Source organism: Festucalex cinctus, chromosome 16, assembly GCF_051991245.1.
Source record: "Festucalex cinctus isolate MCC-2025b chromosome 16, RoL_Fcin_1.0, whole genome shotgun sequence".
In the NCBI taxonomy this organism is placed as follows: Eukaryota; Metazoa; Chordata; class Actinopteri; order Syngnathiformes; family Syngnathidae; genus Festucalex; species Festucalex cinctus.
The window spans coordinates 11,529,951-11,547,444 of record NC_135426.1 but is presented as its reverse complement, the minus strand read 5'-3'; the positions used below and the strand labels follow the sequence as shown (position 1 = coordinate 11,547,444).

The following is a 17,494-nucleotide window of genomic DNA, read 5'->3' as shown; positions in this document are numbered from 1 at the left end:
CCAGTTCTGAGGACTCGGGTTCGAGTCCAGGCTCCGGCCTTCCTGGGTGGAGTTTGCATGTTCTCCCCGTGCCTGCGTGGGTCTTCTCCGGGTACTCCGGTCTCCTCCCACATTCCAAAGACATGCATGGCAGGTTAATTGGGCGCTCTGAATTGTCCCTCGGTGTGCTTGTGAGTGTGGATGGTTGTTGGTCTCGTGTGTGCCCTGCCCACCAGCCCAGGGTGTACCCCGCCTACTGCCCAAAGCCAGCTGAGATAGGCTCCAGCACCCCCACGACCCTTGTGAGGAATAAGTGGTCAAGATGAATGGATAGAAGGTTTCAAAACAATTCCAAAAGGAGCACATCGTACAAAACTGTATTTATTATTGGATTGCAGTGACGAAGAACTGCATTGCATCATACTGACAGCTGTTTCTAATATTTTGCCACCGCTGCAAACTCCAACCACAAAAATAAATCCAATTAATGCCTCTCTGACAGTGCATCATCTTTTGTCATTGCGGAATTGTTGATGCAGCTCTACTGCAGTATTGGATCTCACTGGTCTGTGCAGGTGTACCTAATGAAGTGTCTGAAGATAGGAAATGTGTTTGAATTCCAAACTACAGGATCACTCTGTCAAACAGACCAGTCCGGCCATTTAGCCTGGACTTGAGTTGAACTCTTTACACCTTGCTTGGCGCTACCTCCCAACATGACATCATCAACCAGGTGCACAAGGAAAAATCTAATAAAATTCGGCGTCCCTTTGCCCATAATGTTTTACAGTATAATGAGGCGTGCACAGCAGGATTGTGTAATTGTCACTGTGGCGGTAATTGCAGAGGGCGATAACAGGGCTTTGGCAGTGTTGGCGTTTGGGCCGGGCAGGCAGGATGTAGGGAACGTTGCCATGCATTTCCGGAGTCTGGACTTGCAATGTGTGGTTGAAGGCCTCCTGTAACTGTACACTCACTCCCTCGCTCTAACTCGCGCTTATACCCTCCTCCATCTGATTAAAGCACACAAAAAAAAAATGTGGATCCGGTGACCCTCCGTCCGCCTCATTAACGTCATCATCAACATGCGTCCACACGTGCAGTGCATGCATGCAAGTTTGATACCGGACCAGAGCCCCTTAATCCAGCAGTGTATCGAGTTCCAAAGAAGGAATCCACCGTTTTCTTACCACTACTGAGCAGCAGCTGCCAACTCAAGTGGAATATGATGGAAAATAGATTTTTAATGTACAATATGTTCTTCCCAAATCCAGTTTCCAGTCACTGCATGCAGACGGAGTAGCCAAACATACGTCGTTTCCTCGCAGCAGGTGCCAGCACTGTTATCCGGGTTTCTTCTCATTATGGACCAGTGAAACTATGTCAGCTATGTTTCCTGTCTTCTGCCCTTTTTAACCTTTCACCTGCTTTCATTGCAGCGTGTTTCTCTTGAGAATATTCATGCTTTGTGATAAATGTAGGACTGAACAATTAATCAAATTCAAATCACTATGTAGTAGAATGTTATTTGGGGGGGGGGGACAACTCAGGTAGGTTTTATATGCATGTTCAATGCTTAAAAAGTGAGTTCCAACATGTTTACATTTCATTGTTTCATGAAACATGAAATGTCAAAATGATTCATCCACAGATGTGTTTACATTACACTGGTTAACACATTTTAACTGAATTTTTCATCAGAGATGCTAGTAAACTTTTTTAGATACTTTTTTGCACTGTTTTCAACCACAACAAAAATATAATATGTAATATAGCAATATATTTATTATTTAATGTTTGCAAATGAGGGGTTAGGTTTAGCAACAGGTAGATTTTATTTTTTATTTTTTATTTTTCTAAAACATGATAGTCTATAAATTACTCCACAAGGTAAAATCCTTTTATTGGTCAAACCATAAAAAATAAATAAATAAATAAAAAAGAAAATATCAAACTTGATGTGGGGAAAAAAAAAATATTTGTTTTTTTAAAAAATACATTTAAGGACACACAAAGTCATCTCTGAATAAAAATGGCTTTTGACCAGTGTTATTGTTGTAATCAAATTTGCAAACTGCATCATATTAATTGATGGTTCATTTGTCTTATTTTAGCATAAGCGTAACATATAAAACCAAAACGTATTATGAATGAGATAATTATTATTGTAATACGGATTAATTTATTTCTTTTTCATAAAAACAAAAAGAAAAAAGAAAAGAAAAGGACAACACAAATCGCAATTACATTTCCAATATTTTCAAAATCATTTAGCCAAATGCACTTTAAGGGTGGTTTGTGAGTGTGATTATGATTTGACAAGAAGCTTATGGGGTCTGCGGCTATCAAAAAACACTCTCCCCACTTTTCTGAATTGGATAGCATGTAATTTGAATGCTGTGCAACCAGAACCACACCGTTTTGGACCCACAGCCATGTCTGGAATAGGAAAAATAAATCTTAACTCTTCTCTGGGTAACAAGTGAAAGCGGTCGCACTACCTAATTGTTAGTGAAATCACACGAGGGCATGAAACATTAGACAGTGTTTAGTTAGGTTGTGGAAAATACACCGTAAGTGCTTTGCAGATGTTTGTGATATAGAAATCCTGTTATTTGAGATTTGAGACCACCGTCGCCCCTCCCTTACCATGACATTTCCCTCAGCGTAGTTTAGCGTATTTGTTTTTCATCATAATGCAGCCAAGCTGATGTGGCGCAATTCTATTGGTGAGCATCCACACGCCGCCGTTGGATAATCTAACATTTTTCTGCAATTGGACTCGTGCTGTCTCTTGGCTGAAGGAGAATGCTGACTCATTTCAATCCCCATTAGTCAAGCTGAGTCTGGTGTGTTGTGACACTTAGCGCACAACTGCATTTGGGTGTTAGATTTGGGGTTTGTGGTGTGGTCATCTCGGAACCTAGAGGTTGTGGGTTCAATCCCATGCCATTGTGACAATGTTGAAGTATCCTTGAGCAAGCACTGAACACCCGGTTACTCCTGATGCTGCGTCATCAGTCGTCGAATGTAAAGCTCATTGAGGGCCTGTGGAAAAGCACAATATAAATGAAGTACCATTTAATCAAACTACATTCACATAGCCTCCCTGAAGAAACTTATTTCAGATTAAACGGACACTTTTGTCCTTAGGCCTAGACCAATCATCAGGTAGGCTTGACTTTCAGCAGGCTTTCATCAGACTGAGAAAACGCTAGCGATATCAACCTTCCATTCATGTTGTTTTTCTGCCTTTAAAGCGCTATCACTCCGAGCCAGATTGCCTAATAAGCAGCATGGCATGTCGGCATTGGTAATTGGCATGTTGGTCCACCATCTGTTTGCCGCCAGATGCCCAGCTCCGCCAGAAGTTTCAAAGCGGTGAAACAAGACATTTGTAATCTTTTCTTAGTTGTTTTTTTTTAGTAGGTGATGATTTTTAATCTCAGCAAGGCAGCATTTCTTTTTTTTTTTCTTAAAAGGTAAAATACTTTCTTCCTCACATTTCATGTCGTTTTTGTGGATGATTGATTGAGAGTGAGGTCAGCTCTCCAAAGCGGCGCTTCTGATGTCATCGCGCAATGTTGCATATTCATTTCCCAAAGCAGGTTATTGGGAGAAATGTACAGTGTTTTCGACAGGAACATTTAGCCTTTGGGCTTCTTCTCATCTGATAAAACAAGCACAGGAAATGTCTCTGTTAGCTGATTGGCCTTGTGCTTTCCTTTTGCGTCCTCCCAGCGGGACCGCAGACGTGCACAGCTCGACTCTGTGGAAGCAGCTTTCTTGCGCCATTGCTCTCCTTCACCACCATTACAACTTTCATTTTGAAAACTCTCATACACCACTTAAGAATGTGTTATATTTAACTCATTCTGTACATCGATATTTCCTTGTGTTAGCCAATCAAAAGCGTGTCACATTGTTTTAAACCCCATATTTTATGATTGATCGGGAATTTAAAGACTGTGGAGGGAATAGGATGAGGTAAATCTCAGGGATGTGTGTGTGAAAAATACCTTTTGAGTCTAAACACATGATCAGTGAGGTCATGTGTTTACACAGCGAGCAAGGTTAACCGCTCTGAGTCGCACAAGGAAAAAAAAAAAAGAGAGTGCTGGAGGGGTTAGGGACAGACAGGCCAGTGTGTGGGTCACTAATAGGCTTGCTGGATTTATGCTGGTGGCTTACGAAGGTTATGTGTGTGTGTGTGTATTTGCTTGGCGAGTGTGAACTACATGCTGGATGGCAGCCATAACGCGTGAGATTTGTCCAACGGCGGCGAGGAGTGACATCATACACATAAAAACAATCACCTTGTCCTTAAATGGATATATGCACATGAAGCAGACTTCTAAGTCTGCTTGTGTATCTTGGAAGCTCTTCAAAAATGAGAGCATTTTGGATTCTCTTTTACATTATAACCAGCTCGAACAAATATGACGCTATCATGATGGATTTTCAATTATCATATTTTCTTCAACACTCAGGAAGAGCCGATTAGTGTAATTAGGAAGGTAAGAGGGTGTTGGGTGACTTTTGGTTTCTTTTGTTGGTTCATTGCCCAGCCACAAGAAATCCTATTCTCTGTTTACCCGAAAACATTGGTACAAACCAAGGCATCTTTCTCATGTCCTGCAAAACTCTACTCAGCCCAAGTTTGAATTTACTGTAGGTTGTTGTTATTCCACAGAGTGTGAAGCAAGCTGGTGAGCATATTGACGACATTCCTATTATTAAATCAGCACAAATCCTGAATGTGAATATCTGACTGTAGAATTGTCAGTCCTGTCGGTGTAAGGCCTTAGACCAGAAGGAGACAAGGAATGGATAGACTTTGTGGTGTCAATGCATGTATTGTACGTCTCCACTACGTAAAGCAGCAGCACAGCTGGGGTCCATGCCGAGTTGCAGTCAGGGGTAGCGGTAATTGTTTTAAGAGCACATTTATAGAGTGTAGTCTTCTGTGCCTCCTAATCAGAAGCATACTCGCAGAGATTTGCATACGAGCCTCCGAGGATCGCTCAGGAATGCTTTACCGACAAGGCTGGCGGCGGAGACACTCCACTGTTGCCATTACTTTCCACTTCACGTGTCACTGCCCTGTTGAGACGAGGGGGGGTCGGTGAAAGTGATTAAGAGTGAAGATCAAAAGCAGAGCCATTCTTCCATCAACACCCCAAACAAATGGAGAGTGTGTTCAAGTATACCCCCATTGAGGCCTTCCTTAGACTTTTAGACATGGATACCAGCATCCCATTTCAGCATTAACAGAATCATCTTTATTGGCCAAGTATGTGAAAAAACACAAAGAATTTGTCTCCGCACTACTATCGCAGTAACAAGCATTGACATGATGTACATGTATGTACAGATTACCGCCAATGACAGCTGTGCAAATGATCAGGGTCACCAGTGGTGCTGTAATTACAATACATTGACAGTTGTGCAGGTGATGCAGATAGTCTTTGCACTATTGAAAGTGAGCAGTAGCCCAGTAATTGTGATACAATTTTGAAAGTGCAATAATGCAGAAATTCCTTATGCATGTCGAGTCAACTGTTCAAGGAAGTGATGGCAAGAGAGGAAAAAGCTATTTGAATGTCTGCTGGTTGTACTGTAGATAGTTTGATGGTGGCTATGGATGGAGCTGGAAGAGGTGGTGACCAGGATGTGTAGGGTCCGAGAGAATTTTGCCTGCCCTTATCTTGGTTCTTGCAGCATGCAAATCCCCAAGAGTGGGTCTGGGGGTTATCAATGATTTTTTTTTTTTCCAGCAGTCTCTCAATTGTTGGTTGCAGTTTGATTTTGTCCTTTTTGTGGCGACACCAAACCAGACTGTGGGAAAAGACTTGCATTACAGTCAGTTCTAGTCAAGTATTTTTATTTTTTTATACCTATGTACATTTGCAAAAGCTATCAAATTCTTGATGGTAGGTAGGTTGAAGGATGGCACACTTAAAAAATCAATCACATTGAAATGAGCTACAGCTGCCCATCATGTATCAGACAGATGATGGGCATTGACTGCGTGCTAAATTTAGGATTCAGCTTGTAAGAAATTCAGGATGGATTCTATCCTGTTCAGATAAGATCTTGTGGTTTTTGTGGATTAATTTCACCGTCTATTGGGTCATTTGTATTTTGTCTCTCTGCATTCTATTCTCGTGTCTGGCAAGGGTGCAGGGAGAACAAAAATATGGCTTTAGAAAACCATTTTAATCAGCCGGTGCTGTGCAAAGGCCGAGGTTGGCATGGGAGATCTCTTTACCTCATCAGAGCCCTGCCAGTGGTGATTGGAAGAAACACTCAGTCAGGTTTTATTGAATCACCCAAGCCCTGGACCGGAGGGGCTTTACTGTAATAGTGCGGCTCTATAGCCACTGAGGTGACAGCCAAATGGTACTTATTAAACGAAGGGTTGATTCATATGATGTGCCCTGCTGTAGTTTAACCCTCTTGGTGGCGCACACTTTCTGTCCACTCAGATTCAGATTCAAAATTCATTTTTTTTAGATGAATTCTGTGATGAACAAATCCAATACAGACCAAGTTGTCCCTCATTTGTGGCTTCCATTAACAGCGTTCCCTTCAGGAATAACAGCTGAACGAGGTCAGAGCGTATTTACCCGGTACACACCTCTTGTACACAAATTGAGCATGACGTCTTAACAGAACAGCAGCAAGGATTAATTAGCCACCGCATTTAGACTAATGGCTCCTTCTCTTCAGATTAAAGATGGCACATGTCACGCAAAGGAGATTTAAAACATATGAGCGGGTTGAAGTCGAGGCAAGTTGTCTATGACCTCCATCCTTGTCACGATGTAATTGCTCTGTTTTTAAAATATTTGGTATCAGCTCAAAAGATCACACCAAATACAGACACTGCAGTATGACTAGTTTATCTGTACTCTACTTCTTTATTGGCTTTATTGAAGAATACTCATTAGCATATTGTTGTTTTTGGACTCAGCTTGGGTAATGGAGGTTGCTTTCAACTATTTATTCAAGGTTCATTGATTGCATGTTGAAGAGGGCACACATTGTGCGATGGTGGGAAATTAGTAACCTCATTAAAAGTAACTTGATTGAAAACAAAAACAAAAAACAAATTCCCCAATGCACTCGCACCCACCACTCAACAATGTTTCCTCTATCTGGCTTGCATCCCATTTATTTTCTGACTGTGAGTTAGATTGTGATGCCCACCTCACCAATCAGCCCCCGTGACAGCCACCTGGGAGAGCAGCTTGGAAAATGGAGACTTATTAGTCCAGGTTAGACATAATAATGACGAGTAATGGTACACCGGCCAAGCCAAACTGGGCAATGAGGCTCCGGATTGGCCTGAAATGAAATAGCAGTCAGTCAACATAAACACAAGGTGGGTGGTGGTTGGAGAGGAATAGGTATGTGTTAAGGTGTCTGTGTATGTGTTTAAGACAGTTCAGGCATGCACCCATGTGTTTGGGAGTTAAATTGACCCAGGCGGAGGCGGCAGTTTGGAGTGAGAAGAGATGGGCTAACCCCCCGTGGACACAACTCGGAGGGGGGGCAGAACTGCACCTTTGAATTTTTTTTTACCATTTAGTTGTGCTGCTTTGTGAACCCAATCTCATTTCCAGTTATGCCATCAGCTAAAAAAAGTGCCGGCAACAACCTCGGCGGAGCGAGCAGCCTCCGAAGAGCGGCTCTCAATTATTTACAATTTCATGGCTGTCTGAGATATGTGTTATTCCAATAAATTTAGGAATTAGTCGGCTTAAATACCGCACATATATTAACCTCTAAAGCTGAATTTTATCCTCAATTTAATGGTAAATACCACATCATGCTAATGGAATTCAAAGATGATTGGGCATTCCATGGTCTTAATAGGCTGTAGTCTAAAATTAGCACACACATATTAGTGAAGAAATGGCACCAGCGAAATTGTGTCGTGTTTCATTGGGCCATTGAATTAAATGAACTCACTGGCCTCCAAGTTATCAGGCAGACAGCGTCGTGAAAGAAACAAAAGGACAGAGAAAGAGCGCTTTGTTATTTCTAATGGAATTTCACCCATAAATGTGAATGGGACACCACGGTAGTAGGGCCGATATGAGGGTCTCCAGTCCTTGCACTGCTGGTCACTTTGTCCACAAAACTGTCTGGAACAATGAGCAGAAGAAAAAAAACACACCTGCAGTATCAGGTGACATTTGAATACTCTGCAATTAAACAAGTCTGATGCACATGAACCGTTATCATTGACCACTGTTTGGAAATTCGTTGGCTACCTGCCATTCTAATAACAACCGGCACAGCCATGCACAAAAGCTGCTGTGGAGCTAATAAAGCTTCGCCCAGAAAGGAACCTCAGCTATGAGACGACTGGAATGTGTTTTCTGGATGAAGAAGTGAGCTCTCTTCCCTCACAAAGACAAAACGGATATGCTGTTTCAACAAAGGTGTGTCATTTTTGCTTCTCGCTGTCAAGCAGGGTGGCTGAGCATGGGCTTGGAATTTGATGGGTTTACACCCCAGAATTTTCTGCTGACTTGTTCAGTATTCCCATTAAGAAATGTCACTTTTCCTATTCCATTCCTTCTGGCCCAAGTGTGTCGCTGCCAGTTTTACTGGCTCACTCTTATGCAGCACACAATTCACGGAGTTCAGTGCAGTTCAATGTCATTCAAAGAACTTATCAGCCCATTCAATTCGTTTTGGGCTGTACTCTGTTTTTACTAGATAGTGTCTATTGTGCTATGACGGGAATAGATGGGAATGGCATGCATCACGGGGCAGGACACAAACGAGGGATGCACCGCAGTGGTGTGGCAGCATTTGTATAAATGTATTATCGTGCAACATGCCTGCTGATTGCACTGTAATTATACATACTTTAGTTCTATGTATCTATGTACGTTATATATGTATTTATACTGGAACTATCAAACGATAACATTTTTAAATCAAATTAATCACATCTTAGAATTTTGATGAATCATGATTAATCGCTTAATTAAAAAGGCTTTTTTTTAATCAAAATTTTTGGTACGGCAAATTTTAAAGGGCACTTATGTGTTGTTTTTTTCAACATTTACCTCCTTTTTCTAATCAGTTAATTACTTGCATCTTTAAAATGGGGGGGGGGAAATGAACCCAATAGTGTGATATGAACAAATATTTTGAATATCATAAGCAAACATTTATTAAATGCTTTACTTTAATGCATTTAGTTATGTTTATTGCTTAAAACACAACCTGTCTTACATTTAAAATAATCATCCGCCGTAAGCTAAAGGATCATCTGCGGTAATACATGATTAACTCATTTGCTCCCAAAGACATATTTATGCGTTTTTTTTGTTTTTTTTTGTTTTTTTTAAATGTTGTTTTATGCTAGAGCATACAGAAGCCTTTGATGCAGCCTCGGAACTGGAGAGAATGTTATTACAAAACCGGCCAGCAGGTGGGAGCAGAGTATTAGAGATCAACCAGGGCCATGTTATAACAAGCTCTTTTTGACAATGTTTTCACCAGAAATGTAAATATCGATGAAAATTAGCTATATTCTAATGTGAATTGCTGCAAAACGGAAACAGATACCAATATACTTTTTTTTTCTGATGAAAGAAGAGACTTTTGGTAGTGTTTTTACAGCAATAGAACACAATAGTCTGTGGGCCTTGAAAAATCTGTCAAAAGTTAGTAAAACAGCCAGGGGCGAAGGGCGTTGGGAGTGAATGTGATAATTTTTTGTGATTAATTAATGAGTTAACGTCCAGACACAGAGGCTTCTCTATGGGCTGAGAGAACTGGGGAGGTAACTAACCCTATACAAATGGGATGGAATGGCAGAAGGCTTGAAAATGTTGAGAAAGATGGTGAACTATGCCTGAGTAGGAAGAAGCCGGAGGAAAAACTGGTGGAGGCTGGGCCAACGCAGCATCCTAGAGAATATATCTATGATGTGCTGGTGTGGTTTTCTGACCACAAGCAATGCAGAAACACATGTTGGCAGATTATGTAATATATATATGGCATATATTCTTCAACCTCTGTGCATGACTACTATTCCTGCATTCTGAGATTCCGAGAGGAGCTGAGTCTCCACTCTCCAGTAAAGCACTGTAGAGTTGAATTTATATACTGCCCCCAGGTGGCCAAGGCGTACACCAGAATGAGCAGCGCAATGTACGTTGACAGAGGAACTGAATTTCTATTTAATTCTATTTAATGTCACTTCTCTCAAGCCAAGCAAACTCCAAACAACGTCTTGGGATCATTCTCTATGTCCACTGTGAGCAATAGCACCTCTCGGTCCAGTCGTCTTGCTCGCCGCCGCCACCCCACCGCTCCTTAATCCCCTCCTATCTCTCTCAAGGAATGCAGCCCCTTATTTTGAAAAATACCTTGTCACGTAATACCCTTGAAAAGCAGCCTCGCAGCACAAAAAAAAACGGTGGAAAATGGCATTCCACCATGTGATTTAGTGACGTGTTAAACCAAGACAAGAGAGATAAAGATTTATGATATTTTGGGGGAGATTTAAACAAATATGTCCTCCGTGCAAATGACTTTTTTTTTTTTTTTTGCGGGTTTGCACTCAGATGTCATGTTTACAATTGCTTCCCAGTGTGTGTGGCATTGCATCATGCTTCAGTCTTATGTATGTTTCCATGTAAGGTATGATGGGAAGATGTTCCCCCCCGTGTGGTTTGACTGCGGCAATGTAAATAATCTGGCTGTTTGTGTCCTTTTTTCTTTTTTAATCGACTGTGACTGAAACGTGGCTTTTACAGGAAGTACGTCATGAATGTTGTCACAATTGTCACTTTTCCAACGCGTCTTGGAATTACCTTCAGTCATATTCATTTGAGCTTCTTTTTGCCATCTCTGTGGCTTCTGTGCATTCTTAGGATACTTTTTGTTGCCTGGTTATGAGACAAAAACATACAGGCCCTCAAAGTTTCATTTTTCGTCCTTAGCGGAGGTCATTTGTGTTCCATTCGCTTTGAATCTTTTTCCATTGGATTCTGCCTTATATTGTCGTCAGCTGGATAAACTCCATCGTCCATTGGCAGTAGCAGTGCTTGGTTTAAAACCCACCATATATCAGTGCCTGGTTACACCAGCATCCGCGGCCCACTGACTAGTAGCAGATTAATGTCCCATTGAGGAGACGCAGACTCCTGGCAGGGTCCCATTTATTCTGACACAAGGCAGGTGTCGAAAGGAAGCCAACAAAAAGCCACAATAGCTTTAAAGTTTTGTTTTTTTACTCTTACTGATGCTTTTCTCACTGTATTAATAGCAGTTTCAAACTGGGTTTTGTTAGTGTATTAAGACGAGCCTATGTTTGCCCTTGTTACTTATTTATGATGCTGTTTGTAAGACTTTTAAAGACATCACATTAATGTCCCAAGGAGCTTGTTGATATCCTTGTATGTTTGTCTTACAACCGCCAATTTTTCTCTTCCTTTTTCTTTTTTTGTAAATATAGATTTTGACGTTTTTAACTTTATATCACTGTCGTTGGGCCAGGAGACCCCACAAAGTCATTTTGTCATGCATTAACATTGCATCACTAAAGAAGATAATAAATTGGTCCATCTGTTGTAGTTGCGGCTCAAATTGTGGCCAACTCCTCAATCCCTCCCCTCTCCTATGGTAGTGTTGCATATTTGTGACATCATCATGCGTGCGACCTCGTGATCACAGAAGATGCATCATGGCGATGTGGCAGTGCCAAGTGTGAGCTTTCTTTACTGTGTCATCTCAAAATGTTAACCTTGCAGTTTTTTGTTGCATTTTTAAAACGCGACTGTCTCAAACTGTCTTTGAAGCAGAGATATCAATAAAATTCAGCGTCATGGTGCTTTACACAATCTTTCAATGTATTTGTACATGTTAAACTTAAACTCCAAAGTTAGATTTGTATTCAAGTTAATTTTGCAAACAATTATCGGCTTATCGGTTATCGACGTCGACACTAGCTAAATTATTGGTATATCGGTTATTTTATCAGTTGAAAATAGCATTATTTTTCATCCCTTATATATATATATATATATATATATATATATATATATATATATATATATATATATATATATATATATATATATATATATATATATATATATATATATATATGTATACATATATACATAATCCATCCATTCATTTTCTCAACCGCTTGCTCAAGGGTGATGGAGCCTATCCCAGCTGGCTTCGGTCAGTAGGCAGGGGACAGCCTGGACTGGTTGCCATCGAATCGTAGGGCACACAGAGACGAACAACCATCCACGTTCACAAGCACACCTAGGGACAATTCGGAGCGCCCAATTAACCTGCCATTCATGTCTTTGGAATGTGGGAGGAGACTGGAGTACCCGGAGAAGACCCACGCAAGCACGGGGAGAACATGGAAACTCCACCCAGGAAGGCCGCAGCCTGGACTCGATTATATAATATAATATAATATAATATAATATAATATAATATAATATAATATAATATAATATATAAATATATATAATATATAAATTGGTATTTCAAACAGTCCTCTCCATCATGCTGTTGACTTTGTGACATCACGCGAGACCAAGATGACACCACAATTGATTAACAGTACATACCTCGCCATTGTGATGCTTCAAACATGATGTTGTCAGAGGGTAGTGACCACTGAGCTTCAAGTGACAACAACCGGTTGCAACAGAAATACAGCCAGCCTGGACAAGCCACAGAAAGGTATAAAATTGGACATTTTGTGGGAATTTTCATGAATTTAGCGCCTGTTGTGAATTTTGCTGTTCAACTTCTTGTTACAGCAACAGGAAGTTGTGCGAAAAGTACTGAAACGTTGAACAGGTTGACATGTACATTAAAAAGTTAAAAACGAATTAATTAATTCATAGTTATGCTAGTTCGTTAGATTAAGATGGATGGAGGATTCTATTTGATTACTTCACGAACACAATGTTGATCAAAATACTGTTTTACTACTGCAAGCACAAACAACGTATTATTGCGAGTTCCCCTTTAACGCTAGAGCAAGCATAGTGCATCTTAGCTTAGCAAACAGATGGCGACTGCTATAAACAACTTGTACTTTTTCAATGGGCATGTCGCCATTATATGAACAATAGATTGATCTTAAGAGTGTTGACAGGCATTTTTCGCTTGCCGTCAATCCTAATGCAAGCTGTGAGGCACATGATGAGAACCAATGGAATACCATGTTGGAACGTGGAAAACATTTTATTTATTATCGCTTTGTTGTGTGGATGCGCCACTGGCATCCCAGCTAATTGGATCCAAGCTTCTTGTGAAGTGTCCGCAGACATGTTTGCAGTGCCATAAGAATGTCAAAACATGTATCGTGAGGGTGCAAGCCTCAGTTTGATTTAAATGGAGGGCTTTTTTTTTTTTTTTTTTTGACTGAGAGGAATGTAGCTTACCAGGAGTGCGGCTGAGGGTGAAACGTCTGTGCGGTGAAATAATGGGTGTGTTAGTGGTAGCGTGTACATGCGTGTGTGTGTCAGTGGGTCCAGCGTGGCCATCAGTCACGCAGTATTGAGTGGGCGCCAACTTCATCCACTGTGACGTTAGTATGAGAGCGCTGCTATCGCACTATGCACACAGCATGCAAGAAACCGTTTTCTTTTTTTTCCCCCCCTCCCTTTTCCCAGTTTGGTTACGGGAAAGGCAGCATTTTTTTACTTCCATATTTGGTCATATGGACCAGCACCAGCAGTGAGCAGTCGTCTTTTGATGCACTACAAACATGCCGAGTTTGTGAGGGATTTGGATGCCTTTTGGCTTTCCAGTTTAGCAGGATGCAGCATCCTTATAAAAGTTGACAATTTATGATATGAAAAACAAGGATCGAACTTGTAATGCAAATGGCATTCTTTAAATTAAACAGTTTAAAAGCCATTCCGTTGCCACTCGCTCTTTTTGGCTGCTGTTTAATTTGGGGAATTGGATTAGCAGTTGACCTTTTGGGATTTATCATCCTGGCTGCTTTACTGTCGCGCCTCAATGTGAGACAAGCTACAGCTGGAATTAATTTGATTTTTTTGAAAGGACCAAATATTTGTATTTTAAATGTTCTGTTCGAGAGCTGCTTGATGGGGGATGATGGATATGGTGTGTTGGTGCACTGTTTTGACTGCAGGTTAAGTGTGACTTTGCTCCAAGCGTGCTGTTGCGGAACATATAAACAGTCGGCCCAAGCAGGTGTTTTTAGCTGCTTTCACGTGTTTAACAAGAGTCGCTCCTCACTCACGCACTGAATGATTTTACGAGAAAAATGACGGAATGAGTGACGAGTGACAGCATGCAGTGAGATTAGTGGAAAGTCAAACAAACCTTACAAAAAATGATGTCGCAACATTCTTTTGGAATCAATCAAATTGTAGTTTGCTTTCCAAAAACAAGGATTTGTCATGATGAAGTTAATTTGTACTAATGAAGAAACTTCCTTGGCTGTTTGAGTTGTGTTAAGTACATGAAAGAATCATTTCAGTTTTCAAACTTTTGGCCATCAATCACTTGGTTACAAACAAGTAACTTTGACAAATTCAGTGCATCAAGTGTAGCTGACAAATTTCATTAGTCTTTTTTTTTTTTTCTTTTAATCAGAGATTTCCTAATTAAGTGGGTGCATTAAATTCTTACACTTAATTCAGTAATGGCCAATGTGTGCTGTTTGTGTGCTGCAGTGAAGAAATGTTTCAAAGGCCGTTAAGTAAATTTGTGTGACTGAATTGGGCTAACAGTTTTAGTTAACTAAACAACAAAAGTGCCAATGAAGTGTCGTCAGGTGGAGTTTCTGTTCAAATGTTAGGACAATCTTAATGCAGTGTACCGCAAAGAGGCATTTATAGAACAATGTTATCCCTCACGATATCGAGTTTGACTTATTTGTATTGATTTTTTTTTTCCTTCTGTACATTATCTCCGGTAAAGTCAACATCTTTTGCAAATTGAATATAGCCTATCACCTGTGGTTTGCATTATAGAGGGAGGATGGAAGCAAAAATCACTTTATTAAACACACATTCACAAAGTAATCAAATCACATTCTGAAAGACCGCCACCACACCACAGTGGCTAATGGCTGATGCCAATCAATAGTACGTCGACATATATTAACTTTCACATCGCTCTAAAGCAGTGGTGTCCAAACTACGGCCCGGGGGCCATTTGCGGCCCGCCGTCCATTTTTCAGTGGCCCGTGACATATGCTAAAAATGGAATTTGACTCAGTTCAAATAAAATAAACACAACAAAAATGTTAAGAGATGGGCAAAGTAAGAAGGGAGGGTATCGAAAAACAGGTGCCATTAAAGGTTATTTTAGTTAACTAAAGCTAATGAAAAAACTAAAACTAAAATTCAAAAAACAATATAGTTACCGAAATAAAATAAAAACAAAAATACTTTTTAAAAAACGAAAACTAACTGAAACTACATTTTATGTTTACAAAACTAACTATAATTATAGCCTATGGGGATGATTTATTTTTATATAAACCGGAATAATAATGTTTGAAAGTATGTCACACAGAAGTGACATCATCTAGCAGCAGCCAATAGAAAAGCACCTTCAGATGACGTTGTGCCCATGGCGTTTTTTGAATATTGCGCACAAGTAATACACGTAAAAAAAAAAAAAAACTAACACTAATACAAAAACTAGGCATTTTTTTAAAGAACTAAACTAATAAAAACTAACAGAACTACCCTGAAAACTAATAAAAACTAACTAAATTGAAACATTTATTAACTATAATAACCCATCCATCCATCCATCCATTTTCTTGACCGCTTATTCCTCACAAGGGTCGCGGGGGGGGGTGCTGGAGCCTATCTCAGCCGGCTTTGAGAAGTAGGCGGGGTACACCCTGGACTGGTCGCCAGCCAATCGCAGGACTATAATAACCCTACCGCCATATTACAAATGAATTGGGTTTATATACTGTAGCATTTTTCTAAATATGCAAAAGCACAAATAAATTATTTGTACAATTTTTAGGACTAAACACAATTTCTCCATAAAATTATGTGGTCCTTGCGTCCTTCTGATTTTCTGGATGTGGCCCTCAAATGAAAAAGTTTGGACACCCCTGCTCTAAAGAGTAGACCCGCCTTTTAAATGCATAGCCCACCTACTGCCCGAAGCCAGCTGGGATAGGCTCCAGCACTAACGCGGCCCTTTTAAGGAATGAGTGGTTAAAAGAAAATGTCTCGATTGCGACCCCCAGTGGACAGAAATAATATCTGCACTTATACTGTATTGATCGTTGGCATTGAAGTGTACGCACAAAACTTTTAAATATGAATACTATTTAAAGTAGTTTGTATGTCACATTCATTTGACAGTGAATTATCAACAAAGTATTGAAGCGTTGAGTGTACAGAGCTGCTGTTTGGATGCCACTTAGATTTTTGAAATGTAATCTTTCGCCTGACTGATTCAGCGATGACGCGTGTGACGCGTTAATCCCCCAGCGCATCACGTAGCCTGCAGTCCTCAAAGTACAATGCATCCAAGGTATTCCATTGAGATTTTCATGCTTTAAGTGTGTGCATGAGTCTGTGTGTGATTCACTTTCACACAGCCAGACCTTATACAATATGAAACATAGTCTGGGAATGCAGGAGCCTCATTTTTCCTCAGCGAATGGAAACTTTACATCTCTCCGCCTTCTAGTTTTCCTCTGCTGCCGGATTAATCGGGATAGTTTAGGGTGATTTCGGTGTGCGGTCAGCTCCCAGCAAATACCACGACACCCCCATTCAAAGCATTTCTTTCCCTTCCAGATCAATCGCGTTTGATTTCATGTGACGCAGCGACACACGCGGCGACTGTTGGCCTCTGCCGCGCGACGAGATGTGTCCTCATCGGGGTTGAAGCCTCGATTTTTTTTTGGGGGATGCTCGGGAGAAAGCGTGAGCAGGAAGCAGATGGTATTGAGATTGAGCCGAGCCGTGTTGCGTTTGGCCGCCTTGATGCGGCGTTGACAACAGAAGACATTGTGGTTGATTTTCACGCCGTGGCGTTCACATGTAGATGGATGGAAAAGAAAGAATGTGCGTAATCCCCTATATGTGCAATATTATCCGGGCTATCAAAAAAAAAAAAAAATCAAGTCTTTCTTCATATTTTATCTGCAGTGTATATAGTCACTGGGTAAGCTTCCATTGCCAGTGCCAAGACAGACTGAGGGAAAAAAATGGGTCTGACTGTATAGTCTGGATTTTTATGAGTGTTAGTTTTGCTGTATTGTGATACTATGTAAAAAGATGACAAACTTTTTGATGAAAATAGTTTTTTTAATTTTATTTAACCTTTATTTAACCAGGATAGTCCCGTTGAGATTAAGAACCTCTTTTTCAAGGGAGTCCTGGCCAAGAGGCAGCAAAACAGTTTTCATTACAGTTACAAATAAAAGTTTCACTTACAATCACATAAAAATTATATAAAACAGTTACAAATCAATGAGGCCGTCTCA

General features: G+C 40.5%; 1 protein-coding gene across 5 annotated transcripts in view; it reads left to right on the top strand.

The window, feature by feature from the left end:
- Positions 1–17,494, top strand: part of cald1a (caldesmon 1a) — a 60,121-nt gene that overhangs the window by 9,826 nt on the left and 32,801 nt on the right. Inside the window, exon 1 of one of the 5 annotated variants that reach the window (XM_077499091.1) lies at positions 12,632–12,723. The exons of 3 other annotated variants lie outside the window; for them this stretch is intronic. The gene's annotated coding sequence lies outside the window, so the exon portion shown is untranslated. Of the gene's footprint in view, positions 1–12,631; positions 12,724–17,494 lie in introns of those variants that run through there. One more of the 5 variants, XM_077499094.1, reaches the window with a different exon arrangement.